General features: G+C 40.1%; 1 pseudogene across 1 annotated transcript; it reads left to right on the plus strand.

Moving 5' to 3' along the window:
• Nucleotides 1-1,832: 1,832 nt before the first annotated feature.
• On the plus strand, nucleotides 1,833-3,635 carry LOC114899200 (annotated as a pseudogene). Its single transcript, XR_003794530.1, has one exon. The product of XR_003794530.1 is annotated as a T-complex protein 1 subunit theta pseudogene (transcript).
• The last annotated feature ends 16,537 nt before the right edge of the window (nucleotides 3,636-20,172 follow it).

A 20,172-nucleotide genomic window follows, 5' to 3' on the forward strand; every position in this document is an offset into this window, starting at 1 on the left:
ATAATGCACCCAAGCAAGTGCTACAGCTATCTGTTATTACTAATAAATAGGAAGTTGCGAAGAGTCTGGTGAAGTGCCAGTTATTTAGTATGTGCTGAATAAAAATAGTCTCAGTGGAGCTGAATTGTGAAATAAATATAAAGATGCATTTTTGATCTTCTCGGTGGTTCTGGGGAATATGACGGCTATTATAATGAGAATACCAGTATAGCTACACTTGAGAGGAATTTTTGTTTTGTCTTGTTTTGTTTTGTTATGAGCCAAAGAGTGTCTTAAGGATTTCGATTCTAGTAAATTCTGAATTCCATGCATAACTCAACAGCACATTCTTAGAATCCCTGTACTTTTTTTTTCAGACTTTTTGCCTGTAGCCAAATCCTATTAAATATATTTCCATGTCATGTTGTGCTTAAATAATGTGGCAGGACAGAGCCTTGACTTAGAAAATGACACCCTTCCTCCGAGGAGGCTTCTATCACAATCATCTCATACAGAAATCATATCTTGTGTTTTGCCTCTGTGGAAATGCACGACATTGTTAAAAATTTATTTTTGCTGCAAGAAAATCTTATTCTTGGTTTATTGTGTCAAACAGCTGCTAGTATATAGTGCTGGGCAGCTGCCCAGCTGTGAGACTCACATAAATTAATTTAACCGTCGGGTACATTGCGAGGCCAATTAGAATGGTCCCTCCAGGTACAGCAGTGACTTAAGAACACTTTTTATCAGGGGGGATCCAGATGATTTGATGATGCCCAAAGTCCTGTAACGAATACTTTCCAAATATTATGGCAAGTTATCATGTAAAGTATGTTTATGACAGCTTGGTGTATATATATATATGTGTGTGTGTGTGTGTGTGTGTGTGTGTGTGTGTATACACACGCACATATATATGAATAGTAATGAGGGAAAATCATAATAATACTTAGGTATATATCAGTTTACAGAATATGGTATGGGTTTTCTAGAGTAACCTAAAGCATTTGACTAAAATTGAATTGGACTGCCAATCAAAAATACTTCTTTCTGGGCTTCCCTGGTGGCGCAGTGGTTGAGAGACCGCCTGCCGATGCAGGGGACACGGGTTCGTGGCCCGGTCCGGGAAGATCCCACGTGCCGCGGAGCGGCTGGGCCCGTGAGCCATGGCCGCTGAGCCTGCGCGTCCGGAGCCTGTGCTCCGCAACGGGAGAGGCCACAACAGTGAGAGGCCCGCGTACCGCAAAAAAAAAAAAAAAACTTCTTTCTCTTTCCTCTTCTTCTCTTAGTACTAATTCTACTGAGATGGGGTTGGATAGGTCAAGTCTTCTGCATTGACTCTTTTAAATGTAAAGATATAAAATAAAATCTTGTGGACCTTTGATTTGTCCCTATGGTCCTTGATCCCTGGGTTTGAGGAGCATTGAATTAAAGGTTCGGCACTGCCATCACACTGGTGATCACAGGAACCAGGGTAATCATAAACGCAATCACAGAAGCTGGCATGGAAATCTCATAGCCCATTTATAAAGTGTCTGTACATATGATTTATAATATACATACACCAATGTTTAGGATTATAATAAAATAAGGCAAGAAAATTTAAAATTATCATGTAGAGTTCTCACGCACTAAGTATTAAGTCCAAAGAATGCCCTAGGGATCTTCAGGCGTGGAGTTTGAAAAGTAGTAAATCAAATAAAATTTCAAAGTTGCTTATCTCAAGATTAAATGGGCCCATTTTAGGATCTGGAGATTCTCCTTGTAAGTCTTAACATTTCATTTCAATTGATACAAGTTTATTAAGAGGCAATATCAGCTTCCTCCGGGGTAGTCTGAGTGGGCGCGTGAGCTGCTCCCTGCGTAGTGGCCATGGCTCTCCACGTCCCCGAGGCCCCGGGCTTTGCCCAGATGCTCAAGGAGGGAGCGAAGCGTTTTTCAGGGTTAGAAGAGGCTGTGTACAGGAACATACAGGCTTGCAAGGAGCTTGCCCAGACAACTCGTACAGCATATGGACCAAATGGAATGAACAAAATGATTATCAACCACCTGGAGAAGTTGTTTGTGACAAATGATGCAGCAACTGTTTTAAGAGAGCTAGAAGTACAGCATCCTGCTGCAAAAATGATTGTAATGGCCTCTCACATGCAAGAGCAAGAGGTTGGAGATGGCACAAACTTTGTTCTGGTTTTTGCTGGAGCTCTTCTAGAATTAGCTGAAGAGCTTCTGAGACTCGGCCTGTCAGTTTCAGAGGTCATAGAAGGTTATGAAATAGCCTGCAGAAAAGCCCATGAGATTCTTCCTGACTTGGTATGTTGTTCTGCAAAAAATCTTCGGGATGTTGATGAAGTGTCATCTCTACTTCATACCTCCATAATGAGTAAACAATATGGTGATGAAGCATTTCTGGCCAAACTTATCGCTCAGGCATGTGTATCTATTTTTCCTGACTCTGGCCACTTCAATGTTGATAACATCAGAATTTGTAAGATTCTGGGCTCTGGTGTCCATTCCTCTTCAGTATTGCATGGCATGGTTTTTAAGAAGGAAACTGAAGGTGATGTAACATCTGTCAAAGATGCAAAAATAGCAGTGTACTCTTGTCCTTTTGATGGAATGATAACAGAAACTAAGGGCACGGTATTGATAAAGACTGCTGAAGAATTGATGAATTTTAGTAAGGGAGAAGAAAACCTCATGGATACGCAAGTCAGAGCTATTGCTGGTAGTGGTGCAAATGTCGTCGTAACAGGTGGCAAAGTGGCAGACATGGCTCTTCATTATGCAAACAAATACAATATCATGTTGGTGAGGCTGAACTCAAAATGGGATCTCAGAAGATTATGTAAAACAGTTGGTGCTACAGCTCTTCCTAGATTGACTCCTCCTGTCCTTGAAGAAATGGGACATTGTGACAGTGTTTACCTCTCAGAGGTTGGAGATACGCAGGTGGTGGTTTTTAAGCATGAAAAGGAAGATGGTGCCATTTCTACCATAGTGCTTCGAGGCTCTACAGACAATCTGATGGATGATATAGAGAGGGCAGTAGATGATGGTGTTAATACTTTCAAAGTTCTCACAAGGGATAAACGTCTTGTACCCGGAGGTGGAGCAACAGAAATTGAGTTAGCCAAACAGATCACATCGTATGGAGAGACATGTCCTGGACTTGAACAGTATGCCATTAAGAAGTTTGCTGAGGCATTTGAAGCTATTCCTCGGGCACTGGCGGAAAACTCTGGAGTTAAGGCCAATGAAGTAATCTCTAAACTTTATGCAGTACATCAAGAAGGAAATAAAAATGTTGGATTAGATATTGAGGCTGAAGTTCCTGCTGTAAAGGACATGTTGGACGCTGGTGTTCTAGACACTTACCTGGGAAAATACTGGGCTATCAAACTGGCTACTAATGCTGCTGTCACTGTACTTAGAGTGGATCAGATCATCATGGCAAAACCAGCCGGTGGGCCCAAGCCTCCACGTGGGAAGAAAGACTGGGATGATGACCAAAATGACTGAATGGCTAGATTTTTACTGTAGGTGAAGGCTGTGTTTGTAGTAGTAGTCTAGGAATTGCCTGATGTTTTCATATTCTCCTAAATTAAGACGTGTTTTGTGTATCTTGTATTCTCGGCTGGATGATACAATAAACATGTTGTTACTATCAAAAAAAAAAAAAAGAGGCAATATCATACGATGGTTCAGAGCACAGGTTTTGGGGTTAGAAAAACTCAGATTTGAGTTGTGGCTTTGTCCTTTGTTTTGGGAATGCTTTGGCCAGTGCATCTCCTGTCAACTTTCACTCTTAAGGTTTGCTTAACCTAGCCATAATTCTCCTTTAGAACTGAGCTCAAACCCATTTCAAAATGAAACCTTTCCTCACCTCACAGATAAGATTTGGTCCCTATTATATGTGCGTATATGCTCCACATTCAATAATAATAATAATGTTAATAATAAAGACAATGATACAATAATGGCTAGCATTAATGAGCAGTTATTATGTACCAGGCACTAGGCCAGGTGTTTTACCTGTGTTGCCTCATTCAAACTTCACAACACCCCTGTGAGGTAGGTATTGTCCTTTTACAGATAAAGAAACTAAAACAGTGCTGTTCAATAAAGTATAGTGCAAGCCACATGTGTAATTTAATATTTTCTAGTATCCACATTGAATAAGTAAAAAGAATTTAATTTAAATATCTTACATAACGCAATTGCTAAAGTGAAATGTAATCCTATTAAAAACAATGACGTTGAGTTTAATGGAAAAAACATTTTACACTGCTTCCATTTTAAATTCATTAAAATAAGAATTAAAAAATTTAGTTCCTTCATCACACTAGCTATATTTTAACTAACTAAATGCTCAATCTCATTTTGCTAGTAGCTACGATATTGCATAGCACAAGCCTAGATGCTAAGTAACCTGCCATAAGTTATTCATACATTTACTTAGTAAATATTTACTAAGTATTTATTACAAGACAGGTGCTGTTCTAATCTCTGGAGACACAGCAGTCAACAAAACAGACAAAATCACTACTCTGGTGACGCTTTCATTGCAGCAGAGATAAGGGAGACAATAAACGATTAACTGAAAAACGATTCCAAGTAGCATCAAATACTATGAAGAAAAGCAAAACAAGAGGAGACAGGGTGATGGACAGGGCTACCGTGTGTAGCTCTTCAAGCTTTACACTGCACAGCTCCAAGGGTCACAATTCACTTGGACTATGTTGCGAATGCCACTCCCTGGAGTTTTGCAAAACAGTAGCCCTGAGAATGTGGGCTGAAACCTTATGTAGAGTGATCAGGGAAAGCTCTCCAATAATGGAAGATGATTTTAGCAAAGATGTAAAGGCGGTGAGAGAGCAAGCCAGGCAGTATTTGGAAGACGTGCTTTTCAATCAGGGAGAATAGCCAGCGCAAAAGCCCTGAGGCAGCAGGAGTGCCTAGCATGTTGGAGGAATAGCAAAGGGAGCCACTGTAGGAAGAGCATATTGAGCAAGGGGACATGTAGCAGAAGGTGAAGTCGGGGTAGTAGCCAGAAGCTGGATCAAGCAGGGGCTTGCTGGCCAAGCTGAGTTCTTTGGCGTTTACACTGGGTAACATAAGAACCAATCCAATCTCTCTCTTTCTCTCTCATATTTTTTCAATAAAGCCTATCTGCTTTGTTGAGACTACACTGAAGAGGGGTGATGAGCTGCAGGAAACCAGTGAGCATACTATTGCAATAATCAAGGTGAAAGATGATGGTTGTTCAGAATAGGGTCACAGCAGGAGAAATGGTGAAAGTTGGCTTCTGAATATATTTTGAAGGTTGAGCCAATAGGATATGCTGATGGATGAGATGTGAGATTTTTTAAAAAGAGAGAAGAGTCAAAGATAACTCCAGATATTTTAGCCTGAGTCACCGGTAGAACAGAGTAGCCATTTTCTGACAGGGAGAGTTTAGGAAAACAGGGTTTTTATTTGGGGTGAGCCCAAATTAAGACTCATTTCTTGGACATTGAAAGTTGGAAATGACTATTCAGTGGCTGAGTGGAATGATGAGTCTGAAGTTAAAGTGCTATATTGAGGCCGAAGATAATAAACCCAGAAATTATCAGTATATAAAGTGGTATTTACAGTCACAAGACTGGTGTAAATCACCTAAAGGGCAAGTGTGAGAAGAGGCAGGGGATGGAGCCTCTGGAACACTGATGCTTAGAAGTACAGATCACCAAGGAAGACCAGCAAAGGAGCATGAAGAAGGACAAACAGGAGATGCAGAAAAACAAGAGGGAGAGCTCTTCCGGGGGCCAAGTGATGAAAGGGTTTGAAGTAGGAGTTTTAAAGGTAGAACTGGCTCATCTTATTCTAGCACCTATGCTTTATACTGTTCCGCAGTGGGGTTTTCCCCACCAGCATCTAAGAGAAGAGGCCACGGTCTATCTGTTCACAGTTGCATCCTGCTGCCTTGCACAGTGCTGAGCACCCAATGCATATTTAACGAATAAATGAACACTTACTGTGTAGATCAGAAGACTGAGTCACAAGGACGTTGGTGATCAATTAGTGACAAGTGGGATTAGATCTCAGATGTACTGGTTGCGCAAATATTTTCCAAGGATCACTGACCCCTTTGCCTCTCTCTGCAGTTTCTTTTGTCCAGCAGACATGCATCCAAGCCAAAATCCTTTTTTTAGGAAGCTCAGTGGACAGTTCCAACTTTGTTGGCCCCATACACACATATTTGGAAGGATAACAATGTTGATATTATGCCTGCCCACTTTGATTTTCGATTTTAATGCCTTTTCTGTTCATTATGGTCACTCTCCTCCTTTTTTCCCCGCTAAACACACATTTAAAAGGTAAAGAAATATAATTTATCCTTTCCTTTGCATGGTTTTCTACAGCTGAATATGTTCCCCATAAAATTGATTTAAGATACCTGCCAGATTTTAAATTGATGCAGACTACCTTTAACTTCTATTGCTTTGTTTTTCTCTAGCAACTTTCTTACCTTAGTTAACGGGCAAATATTCCACTGGCTTTCTCTGCATTGAGGGCTAGCTCTTTTAGACTTTCCTAAGGGCACAAGGTCAATTTTTTTTAAATTTTTACTTCATAGAGAGGTTTTTCCACATTATAAAACTAACCCATGTCCATTAAAGGAAATTCGAAACACACAAAGAGACACAGACAGACACACACTCATACATACACACACATATACACACGTTAAGGAAAAAAAAACCTCAATTCTACAATCCAAAGATAACACCTTTAAAAGTTATTGGTGTATTTTCTTGCAGGTTGTCTCTCTGTACTTGAGTGAGTAAGTGAATGTGTGTGTGTGTTTGAGTGTGCACACACAAATTTGTTGTGAGTCATGCTTTTTCACTTAAAAAAATACACATTTTATTTTACTGCGTAGCATTCTTAACTATTGCTTTAATAGCTAGACACTTTTCTGTAATGAAAATGTCACTCTCTCTCCCACTGATAGGCATTTCTTTCCAATTATCCTGTCATAAATAATGCTACACTGAACGTTTTTGTTCATAATAGAGATTCTACAATTAGAGTGATTTCTAAACCACTCCCTAAAGTAGAATCATTCCCAAATTCCCAAAAGTGGAATCATTCATTCAAACATTAGCAATATTTAAGGCAACTGATACACATTGCTTATGTATTTTACAAAAATATTGAACCATTTTAAACGTCTACCTATAATGAATGCAAAAATGTATTTCCCTACTATCACTGATTATTATTTAAACTATGCTAATTTAATGGGTTTAGAATCACCAAATGTTATTAATTTGCATGCATTTGATTTCCTCTAAAGTTGAAAATTTCTGCATACCTGTGTATTCATTGTATTAATTATTTTATTCATGTCCCTTCCTCATTTATCTATTAAGGTATCCAATTATTCTTCTTATCAATTTTCCTAACTTTTTTTTTTTTTTCCTTTGGCTGCATTGGGTCCTTGTTGCTGCACGCAGGCTTTCTCTAGTTGCGGCGAGCAGGGGCTACTCTTCGTTGCAGTGTGCGGGCTTCTCAGTGTGGTGGCTTCTCTTGTTGCGGAGCATGGGCTCTAGGCGTGCGGGCTTCGGTAGGTGTGTTGTGACATGCAGGCTCAGTGGCTGTGGCTCGCAGGCTCTACAGCACAGGCTCAGTAGTTGTGGTGCATGGGCTTAGTTGCTCCGCGGCATGTGGGATCTTCCCGGACCAGGGCTCAAACCCATGTCCCCTGCATTGGCAGGTGGATTCTCAATCACTTTGCCACCAGGGAAGTCCCGAATTTGCCTAACATTTAATAGAATAACATACTGTATTTTTCAAATACTTCTATACAGATGTATTTTTCCAGAATATTGTTTGTGTTTTCAAGTTATCTATGGCATGGATTTTAATATAAGTTTGAGAAGATCAGTATCCTCTAAAATAAAAATAAATATTTATGGTAGAAATTTTAGGAAATACAAATAAGCAAGAAGAAGAAAATAAAGCTCTCCCACATGCTTATGAAAATTATTCATAACATTTGGGGCATTTTCTTTCATCTTTTTCTTATATACTTAAGTGATTTTTACAAAAGTAGTCTCATGTACATTCTGCTATCCTACATTTTTTCCACTTAGAATGTTAAGAATTTATTTTAATGGCATTAAATATTCTTCTTTATTATCATTTTAATGGCCTCATAATATGGAAAGACAAAATTTATTTATCTAGACCCCTGTTGTTGAATCTCTTTATTTCTTGTTTTTTAATTGAATCTCTATTTCTAATATTTCACTGTTATAAAGATGCATAGACAGTTTTATGGCTGAATCTTCGGGCATATCCATAATTATTTATTTAGGATGAATTTCTAAAAGTGGGTCATAGGTTTAACCAAATTTTAAAGCTTCTGTTATATATTGGCAAATTGCCCTTCAAAGCTGTGTCTTAAGTTTATGGCATGGGATTTATTTTGGCTTCAAGTTGTAAATGTTTACATAGTACGTGAAATAATTTAAAAGGAGCAATTTACCTAGCTATGTATGTGTTGAAAACGAAAGACAAATATATCTGCAATGTGCCAGGAGCCCACATTTCCAGAGACGATAGCTCACAATTTATGTCTTAGTTGAATTCATATGTATGGCTTCTTTCCTAAATATACTAGAGAAAATTTACTTTAAAAAAATCAACTCTTTGCTTTGTCTACATCAACTTGTCTTTGCTCCCACAAAGCCATATTTCCAGATCAATTTAAGATGTGGAGGCAGTGGCTCAGAAGACTATTAATAGTTCTACCAAATGCTTCCGTGTACCAAGCACTTGCTGACATCCTTTTTTTTTTGGCCACACCCCACAGCTTGTCGGAACCTAGTTCCCACCCAGGGATTGAACCCGGGCCCCCTGCAGTGGAAGCGCGGAGTCCTAACTACTGGACCCCCAGGAAATTTCCCATCCATCCTTTTATTTAATCCCAGAACAACCTCACTTTGTAGAAGAGGAAACCAAGCTTCAGAATGGTTGAGAGGCTTGTTCTAATTTACACAGAATAATCTGCAGAACTGATATCTGTTTCACTCCAAAAGAGTACATTTTTTCACTATTCCATGTTGCTTCCTCATGGACTCTTAAGATTTCATCATGAATTTTACTTCTACCCCCCCCATCCTACCAACTTACACTTGCATTTACATTTATATTCAAAGCTGACCTTTGAGAATTGAACACAAGTTCTGGTTGCAGCCTTTGATCTCTCTCTGCTCTTGTTTATTTTAATTATCCACTTAAAAATTATATATAGCACCCCAACAAAGAAGAATTTCATATTAATGAGGATTAATCATATGTATACTGTAAAATAATATAAATTAACCCTAAAGCTGTGATTTATATACCTTAAGATATGTCTTAATATGCCTTTTATTCAATATTGAACAATGGGTTGTGTTTTTTTTAAAAACCATTTGGTAGATAACATTGGGAGAGAAAGATATTCAGCTCCCATTACCTTAGATACTTTAAAATAGTAATTAACAAATAAGGGTATTGTACAATATAGTGAGACCAAGAAAAAAAAAAGAGTCATAAATGTTCACGTTATTAGTGTTTAGGAGGAAAAAATTGATGATCTGAGGTCAGAAGTCTTTTGTATCCCATCTTGACCTCTTACTAATAGGTGACTTTGAACAAGTCCCTTTTATTTTTAATCTCTGAGCTTCTATGTATATGCCTGTAAGATATAATGATGTTTTCTTCAAATGCTTAGAATGGTTTAATTGAATATGGTAGTCAAATTGCAAAATGATGCTAAATACTGGCGGAGAAAAAATTGAATTTGGAAGGTCAATATAATGGTCAAGAATGAATATCAAATGATCTACCCTCCAGCCTTGCATTTCCTGTCGATTATTTGTACACATACCATATCCTTTGATCCCTGAGTGCAGTCACCCTGAGCTTGTCTGTCCATCTTGACTGAACTATTTCTTTTCACATCTGGACTGCACTGGTCTCTTTCCCATTTAACAGCCTATCAAGTTCAGCTCAAGAGTCACTGCCTCAGGAGACCATTTCTGTCTCTCTGCCCCAGGTCTGTCACTGAGGTTAAATGTTCCTCCCATTCTGCTTCCATAATACTTTGTACATGATTCTAAAGAGTGTTTGTCTCATTGCCCTACATATTTGTATACCTAACTAATGAGTGATGTAACCATTTCTAGACAGCGCTTTTTCTAGCCAACAGATCTTTATTTGCTTTAACTCAAAAAAGTGGGGGAGCAGAGAGCACTAAAGAAAGCAAAGCAAAAACCATGAGATGCCAGAAATCTCTCTGATTTCCCTCTAGGAGTTTAGGTCTCAGGTTATGGCAGCTGAGAGGGTAGAGTAGATCCAAACCTCTGGGATTTTCGTGTTTACAATCATCCTTAAGTCCCATCATTCCTGCCATTCCTGAGGCTAAAATTCACCAGGACCTTTTCTTTCATTACTACCCTCCACCAGAAGCCCACTGCACTGTGTCCCAATGAGTCAGAGACAAAACAAGGGCTGCACAAGGGAGATTTTAAGACCTTGGGTGAAATCATTATCCTGCAAAGTTGCAGCATTGTCTCTCTGGGCTGATTCCAGAGAAAGTTTCCATATATTCAGTGTCAGTACAGGTTGTAAAAGGTCAGAAAAGTCATGCAAGATAAGGATTATCCCCATTCTATAGTTAAGGAAACTGAGGCTCATTGAGTTTTAGTACCATGGCTAAGGCTATGGAGAGCCAACATCTGGCCGTAGCTCCTTTGGCTCCAGAGCTCCTGTCCTTTCCATTATATCATACTGCCTTCCACCTGCTCTAGTGGCAACCCACCTCCCTGCCTCCACTGGTCCATTGGGGCTCAATCTCCCCTAACAGGGGGACCTTTAGACAGAGTGAGAGGACTTTTTTTTTTTTCCTATACCTGATTTTACCTAGACTATCCAAGACCAGAAGTCTCATCCTGAGGAATGATTTGTTTCCAAGGCTCTTATTCCAAACAAATTTACTGTCATTTCTTACTACTTCTTTACCTGGGTTGAACTGTTTGTTTGTATTGTACTTTTTGAAGGTTTAAGCGGGGGAGGGATTTAAACAACGATGCAGTCACAGCAAAGGCCTCAGCCAATTCTGTGGGAAGCTCTGAAGCTGGGATGGCCCTGCAGAATGGTGCCAAATTGAATCAAGGAGGCCAGGCTTTTATATCCCCCCCTCACTGCTGGCCATTGGATGCAGGCTGTCCCTGGGATGGGGCAGTGCTTCTGGGAGAGGAGATGGTCTTCAGCCAAGGGAAATAGGGAAGCAGGTACTCAGCTACAAGCAGTCAGAGCTCAGAGCTCAACACTTCCAGTCTCTGGGGAGTGAATGCTTTAGTCCTAAAGGGCAATCTGTACACACATCTTGTCCCTTGATGCCTGGGAGCAGTCACATGATCTGGGCTGTCCATCTCTACTCCACTATTCCTTTTTCCATCTGTACTTGTATAACTGATCTACCAAGGGGCACCACACAGGGCCCACCACCCATGGTATCTCTCAAGAGTCCAGCGAACTGCTAGGCAATAAGCAACCTGGCCTGGGGTTCCAGTAAAAGACTGGACGATCAAACACAGTTTGTTGGAAAAGCCTTTGTCCAGGGAGTAGGGAACCTAATTTTGTTGTTCTCTGTGTGGATTTGGCCGCATTTTACTTGTTCTCTGAGCTTGTTTCTTAGGGTTGATATGTGAATGTCCTCAGCATAGTTTCTGGTACGTAATAGGCCCTCAAAGAATGCGAGCTCTGTCCCCTTTTCCCTTCCTTGCTAGGTGAATGTAGAGTTAGATATTATCTACGATCTCTCCAAGTTCTTAAATCCATACTGGAATATTATAATGGATTCTCAGATATCATTTCATTTTCATTACGAATTGTTTACTAAGATCGTAATAATCCAGGTTTGGATTTCATTTGATTCCCATAATGGTGAAATGTCACAGCTGGAGTAGTCCAACCCCCTTTTTTTACTCATAAGGAAATGAGCTCATCGGTGGGGGTGGGGGAGGAAATTGACTTGTTCAAGGTCACACAGTAAGTGGAGACAGAGTAGAGAACACCATCCGTGTTCTCAGACCATCCCGGGGCTCGCCACCCACTCCCTCCCCTAACCTCCAGCTGCTGCTGGTACGTTCCAGCCTGCAAGGCAGCATGATGTGCCTTCCTTGTGTTAACATTATTCTAGCATGTAATGTTTGTGTTTAAGGCAATGACCTGAGAAATACTTTTATTTCCAGTCATGCACTTATTTTGCAGGGTTTATTAATTTTATTTATGTATCTGATCTCTCAAATGAAATAATAAACTAATTAGTGGGACAATTTACTGGTGTGCTCCACCAAGGGTGTTTTACAGCCTCGGTGCAAGTTTGTCTAATTGTGGTGTCAGCAGATCTACTTTCTGCCCTGCTGCCCTTAATTTTAACCATCAGACACACATGGTAGGCAGCCTTGTGCTGGGTATGTGTGCCTCCAGGGGCCATCTGGAGATGTCATAGGGCAAAGGAAATTTCACCCAGGAGCCTCCCCAGAATCCCCTCAAAGGACAAACTGCTTTGTTTGCCTTAAAGGATGGGCATTGGGCTCCCAGAGAACAGAACTGGGCAGGTTCATTATCTGAAATACCCAGAATGAGAATTTCCAGAGAAGGAGGGAAGGCTATGTGTATGCAAGTGTTGAAAGTCACAACTGAGAAGGCCCATAGTCCATCGAGACCAAGAGCAAAGCAAGAAGCAGGACAGGGAGATTGACATAAAGATTGACAGGAGCAGACACGGGAACATTGCAAGATGCAGAAGCAGGGGCAGGAGAGATGCAAGAAGCAAGAAGCAGGACAGGGAGATTGACATAAAGATTGACAGGAGCAGACACGGGAACATTGCAAGATGCAGAAGCAGGGGTAGGAGAGATGCTAGAAGACACAGAGTAATTGGAACAAATAGGGCGATAGTGCCAAAAAATTTTTTTGTTTCTTTTTTTTCAAACTGGCTTTGAAGTGAAGTACATGGACTTCCCTCTAAGGTGGACCCCATCTGTGCTCTCTTAACACCTAGTGCTTACCTCTGTCTTAGAATTAATCCTAGTCTGTCGTCATTGCTTACTTGTCTATCCCCATTCATCTGTGAGCACCGTGGTATCACCAGGGCCTAGAACTATATCTGGACTATAGTAGGGTTCACACACACACACACACACACACATATTCATTTGGGGTAGAGGTAAAAGGTCACAGTACTCTCACCTTTAGAGGGTGCCTCTGCTGGCCCACTAGTTGGAGTCTGTCACTGTCCTAGCTGCTGCTAAACTGTCACTGTGGATTGGATCTAGCCTGAGGGCTCTTGTCAGAACAAGTTCCACACCTCTAGCCAGAGACTGGCTGGAAAATGAGGAGAGGGAGAGTCAGTGAGCCCCTGCAGTGGAGCTGTGCAAACTTGGAATCCTTACACTCGGTAGTAGGAACTCCCTTACTGTGATTGGCTCCCCTAGAGGTGTTACTGATCCCCTAGAGGTGTTGCCTTTGCTGTGATTGGATGTATGCAAATTAGCAAAGCCTAATGTGTTGATCCTAGATATAACTAGTGTATATGCCAGCTCTGTAATGCCCATCCAACAGGCTGTCGAGTTTGGGGGGATATGTAATGAGGTAACCCTAACACTTTGATGCTGTTTACACCTCATAGCTCTCATTGGGACACAGGGAGCTCTCACATGTTGATGATATTACAGTGCTGGGGCTAGAACTGGGACTTGAGGTCCGAATTCATATGTGCTCAGACAGGAACAGCCCCAGAGAGGCTGAAGTTCTAGACTCAGGCTGGGACTGTAGACCCAGGCAGATACCAGGACATGGACATGTCTTGGAGATCTTTGACAAATACCTAGAACTATTTGTATAACAATGCTAATAATAAGGCCTGCCAATTACTCCATGACTACCGCATACCGTCGCTACGCTAAGGTCTTTCATTACAAGTAGTTAATGGTTACAGCAAGTCTGCAGTTAGGTATTACTATCCTGTTTTAAAGTGAGCACACTGAAGTGTAGAAAGGTGAAATAACTTGTCTAGAGTTCTACAGAGCCCGTTGCGTTAAAAAGAAAATATACAAAATTTCATACAGAGTAAAGGTGGTAACTGCTAGAGATGTAAAAACTGGGGTGAAACAGGTAAACTTTCAAATGCAACTATCCATTGGCTTTTTTACTCTATGAATTGAGTAAGGTAGCAAAGATAGTGCTTGCTCAATTTTAACCATGTAACACCTCCAGACAGCTTGTGAAACATTCGTGTTGGGGCGGGGGGAGCCATGTTTGAGAACTCTGGGCTTATTCCCAGCTCTCCAGAAGCAGGAACTTTTCCAGGCTTCCACACTGTCCAGGTGACAAACTGCAACGTCATTCTGGTCCAAGACCAGTGTTTTGAGTCAAGCTGCGGTAAAGGACCAGACAGAATGCATATATGCCCAGACCTCTCCTTCCAGGTGACTAGAATAAGCTTCCCTACGTAGTCACAGGCAGGCAAGGACAGGGTGCATTTTCATTCACCATCCCTTGAGGGTAGAGGTTCTTCACCAAAAGTTGTAAACTACTGCTAGATTTCAAGCGTAAGCATTTTAAATTTGTATTGCAAACTCTAAATATCTAGTGTGAATTTAAAGTTCATCTTTTTCCCATTAGATTATTTGGTGTATGTATTATATCGGGTGTTAATATGTGCTGGATCCTCTTTCCCTGCTTCATGTGTCTCCATGGCAGTTATCACCATCTGGCATACTCAGTATTTATCATTTATTTGTTTAGTGTCTGTCCCCATCCCCTGGAATGTAAGCTCCATGAGGGCAGGAATATCTGTTTAGTTTCTTATTAAATCCCTAGTGACCAAACTAGTGTTTGGCACAGTTGGGCTCTCAACAAATATTTATGAATAAATAAATGGACAGATGGATATGTATATGTGTGGATGGACAGATGAACGGGTAGGTGAACAAAAAAAGGATATGTCTTACTAATTTTGAAAATTTAGGGTACAATTAGAGTAATTAAGAGAGTATGGGTATTTATTTGCACAGGAATAGAAAACTAGACAAATGAAATGAAATCTAGAGCTTAAAAAGAAACTATACTGATTGTAAACTTAATACATGATAGGTACATCATTACGAGTCAACGCAGAAATCATAGACTAAGATATAAGTGGTATAAGGATAATGCATATCTATACAGAAAATTGTTGAATTCTAACTTGACATCATATAAAGAATATCAATTCCAAGTGGATTAAATGCAAAAGACATCACTTTATTTTTTTAATTTATTTTATTTTTATTTATTATTTTTGGCTGTGTTGGGTCTTCGTTGCTGCGCATGGGCTTTCGCTAGTTGCAGCGAGCAGGGGCTACTCTTCGTTGCGGTGTGTGGGCTTCTCATCACGGTGGCTTCTCTTGTTGCGCGGCACGGGCTCTAGAGCACGCGGGCTTCAGTAGATGCTGTGCATGGGCTCAATAGTTGTGGCTCGCCGGCTGTAGAGTGCAGGCTTTGTAGTTGTGGCGCACAGGCTTTGTTGCTCTGCGACATGGGGGATCTTCCCAGACCAGGGCTCAAACCCGTATCCCCTGCACTGGCAGGTGGATTCTTAACCACTGAGCCACCAGGGAAGCCCCCAGAAGGCATCACTTTAAAAGGAACTATAGGAGACTTTCTTTATGATCCACGGGTAGGAAAGGGTTTACTGAATAAAACAAAAAAATAAAGCACCTACCTTAAAGTGAAGTACTAATATATTATATTAAAAATTTTAAAAGTTTTATGAATCACTATAAACAAAATAAAAAGATAAGCTTTGGACTAGGAAAAGCAGATGCAATATATATAACTGAGAAAGGGTTGTATCCAAAGCATACAAATTAGCATAGAATATAATTATAGCAAATCCCTATGTACCACTACATATCTTGATCAAATGTTATAACGTTACCATTTTGCTTCCCATATTTTGTGCCCACACTGATTATAGCACTTTGCTAAATGTCACCTTCCTGGTAAGGTCTTCCATACCGACCCTATTTAAGATTGAACTCCAACCCCTTCTCTGCTTCTGGTCTGCCCATAGCATATATGACCAACTGACATACTAGGTATTTTACTTTCTTATTTACTTAGCGTGTGTTGTTTCCCTCTTATAACAACTCAGTAGAAAAATAGGCATATAAAAAGCAGAAGGAAAAAACTAATATAAAAATAAAAGAATGTCCAATCCCATTAGTAATTAGAGAAATGCATATTAAAGTATGAGATATTTTATATCCATCAGATTGAAAAAATTTTAAAGTCTGGCAATACCAAATGTTGATAATGATATGAACTAGTATAAATTACTACTGCCACTTTGTAGAGCAACTTGTTACACTTCATAACTTTGAGGATGCATATACTCTTTGGCCCATCAAGTCCATAGAGAAATCTCACAATATGTGTCTCAGGAGTATAACAATGTCCATCACAGCATTATTTGTATTAACACAATTTGGAAACAGCTCACATGTCCATCAATATGAATCAGTCAGAATATAAACATATGATAAAATACTATCTAAATGTTAAAATGAAAGAATCTAAGCTAATTCTATCAAAGCAGTAAAAACTTTAAAACATATTTAACAAAATAAGCAGGTTTCAGATGGATGCCTACAGTGGGATACCATTTAAACAAAGTTTTAAAGCAGGCAAAACAGGACTTCCCTGGTGGTGCAGTGGTTAAGAATCCGCCTGCCCAGGTAGGGGACACGGGTTTGAGCACTCGTCTGGGAAGATCCCACATGCCGCGGAGCAACTAAGCCCGTGCGCCACAACTACTGAGCCTGTGTGCCACAACTACTGAAGCCTGCGCGCCTAGAGCCAGTGCTCTGCAACAAGAGAAGCCACCGCAATGAGAAGTCTGCACACCACAACAAAGGGCAGCCCCCACTCGCCGCAACTAAAGAAGGCCCACGTGCAGCAACAAAGACCCAATGCAGCCAAAAATAAATAAATAAATAAATTTATTTTTAAAAGCAGGCAAGGGGCTTCCCTGGTGGTGCAGTGGTTGAGAGTCCGCCTGCCGATGCAGGGGACACAGGTTCGTGCCCCGGTCCGGGAAGATCCCACGTGCCGCGGAGCGGCTGGGCCCATGAGCCATGGCCACTGAGCCTGCGCGTCCGGAGCCTGTGATCCGCAAAAAAGCAGGCAAAACAGTGCTATATATTGTTTACGGATGCAAACATGTATTAGAAGCAGAAAAACATGCATGGGCATTTAGGAGAGTAGTTATCTTTCTGGAATTAGGAAGGAATTCATGGGAAAATCTGCTTATATTCTGTAATGTTTTAAAAAGGAAAGAGCTGAAGCAAATATGATGGAACTATAATATGTGACAAGGCTGGGTGGTAGTACATAGTTTTTGGTTATAATTATGTCTACACTCAACTTCATGCTTGAAGTATTTAATAAAAAAAAGAAATAGGAGGGCACTTACGTGTGACTACCAGGGAATAAAGTTCAAGCCATAGCATATCAAGTAATATGGTGTGACATTGCAAAACCGTAAACTGAATTTTCTCATGAGTTGCAGATTGGTGCAAACCCAGATTTGGTGTCTTCAGAACAGTTAATGAGATTAGGTTTTGGAACCAGACAGTCTATAGGTTTGAATCTTGACTCAGACACTTAATGACATTGAAACTGGGCATCAGTTCCCTCATCTTTAAAGTGGAAGAATATGATAAAATAGAGATAGGAAAACAATAGAGAAAACCGATAAAACCAGGAGTTGGTTCTTCAAAAAGATCAACAAGATTTATAAGCCTTTAGCTAGATTGATTAAGAAGAGAGAGAGAGAGAGAAGACTCAACTAAAATCAGAAATGAAAGAGGGGGCATTACTACCAATATGACAGAAATAAAGAGGATTATAAATGGAAAACACAGTACTTCCTCATACAAATATTGTGAGGATGAAATGACGTAATATTTTTAGTGTTTAGCATGCTTCATGGCACATAATGAAAAGAAAGGCTGGTTTATGTGTAAGAACTCCAGGTCTTCATGTAAACAGGCATGAGCTTGAAGCCTGTTTTGAATGCCATGCTTTCTCTCATTTTATTTGTTTTTTACAATAACTCTATTAAGTTCGTGTTTTTATTATCCCATTTTACATGTAAGAAAACTGAGCCTTAGAAAGGTCAAATAACTAGCCCAAGATCACTCAGCTCTTAAAAGACAGAGATGGTATCCAAACCAGATCTATCTCCAGAGAAGTATAACTATAAATTAATATCCTGGCTGTATTTCACTAGTTTTATGAATAAACTAAATTGAATTTGTATAAAACATTGCAACCATCTATCCTGTAGCTTTTTTGTTTCCTTCAGTAGGGAGTCAACCACCCATTGCTGATTAAACTAATAATAAGTATCTACTTAGTTTGTGTATATGTAACTCCAAACATGTAAAATAACTGAGTTGCTATAATGGGATATTGTTACTAGATAGATATTCCAGCCTTAAACAGATTCTTCGTCCTGGAATATACTGGAACATCAGTAGGCTGTGATATTCCATTATGTTGAGTTGTGTGTCTGTGTTTTTTGTTTTTTGTTGTTTTTTTTTTTTTTTTTGCGGTACGCGGGCCTCTCACTGTTGCGGCCTCTCCCGTTGCGGAGCACAGGCTCCGGACGCGCAGGCCCAGCGGCCATGGCTCACCGGCCCAGCCGCTCCGCGGCATGTGGGATCTTCCCGGACCGGGGCACGAACCCGCGTCCCCTGCATCGGCAGGCGGACCCTCGACCACTGCGCCACCAAGGAAGCCCCTTGTCTGTGTTTTTTAACCGTAGTCTCTTTTGGGTTAGACAGTTTCACTGTCTTTCCTGAAAAATTGTGCTCTCTGCTTTCCACCTTCTTCTATCTTTTGTGAATCCAAATGGAACTTAACTTTTATTGCCACTGATTATTTTGAATGGACAATTTTCTTAATGTATTTTTGTCAAGTCAGTTCCATTTATTAAGTTTTACATTAATTCATTCACTTACTCATTCCTTCTCTTATGCAGCAAACATTGATTGAGTGACAGCCATGAGCTTGTCTCTGGACTAGGTTCACAGGAAGCAAGGGTTAATAAGGCATGATAACTTCCTCTGAGGAGCTCACAACTAGAAAGAGGCAGATGGAATGGACATTTCCTGTGCAGTGTCACCTTCAGAATGGAGTTATTTCTTGGGCGGCATGGAACATGGAGTTCCCAATTATGTAAGAGGGTGCAAGGGAAGTGGCACAGAAATGGTGATGTTGAAGCTGAAATTTGTTCATATGTTCATTTTCTGCCTAGAAAAATAATATGTGATCTGTGTCGAAAATTTGGAAAACATAACAAAGCAAGAGAAAAATAACCTATTATCATACTACAAAGAAATAACCACTGTTAACAGTTGGCTTATTTTTAAGACTAATTTCTACACGGATGAGCTCAAGCTTTGTAAAAAATTTTGCTACGTTGTATATATATATATTCCCATATCCTGAAAAATTTTTAAATATTTTTGCATGTACATAATATTATTCTATGTAGAAATACTAACATTCACTTTATCATTCTTCTTTTGGCTGTTTCCCTCTTAAAAACAACATTGTGATGACAATATCTGTGCATAAATATTGGACTGCATTTGTGATTGTTTCCTTGAGAAGGCCTCCTGAAGGAGAATTACAGATTAAAGGGTGTGATCACTTTTAAGACTCTTTGACATTTTCTCCAGTGCCCTCCCTCTTCTTTACTGATCTCAAGGCAAGAGCTCAAGCCTTTAGAGAGTCAGACAAACTACAAATATGGGGAAGTTCTTTAAAAAATCTTCCATGCTTCTGTGTATGTGTAGAAATGTACATGTGTGCACACACATATGTCTCAGGAAGTGACACCTATAAACACACACACACAGACACACATGTCCTCCTGTCTAAGAGGTATTGTGGACCACTTCTCATTCAGTACTTACAATGAGCTGTACTTGTTGATTTTTGTTGGGAGTGTTTCTGTTTAATCCATCTCTGTATTTCCAATGCCTGCTGTGTGGTAGGAAATTAGTAAATGTTTCTTGAATGAAATAGAGGGAAGAA

Source organism: Monodon monoceros, unplaced genomic scaffold (assembly GCF_005190385.1).
Source record: "Monodon monoceros isolate NGI ecotype Baffin Bay Population unplaced genomic scaffold, NGI_Narwhal_1 Super_Scaffold_18, whole genome shotgun sequence".
Classification (NCBI taxonomy): Eukaryota; Metazoa; Chordata; class Mammalia; order Artiodactyla; family Monodontidae; genus Monodon; species Monodon monoceros.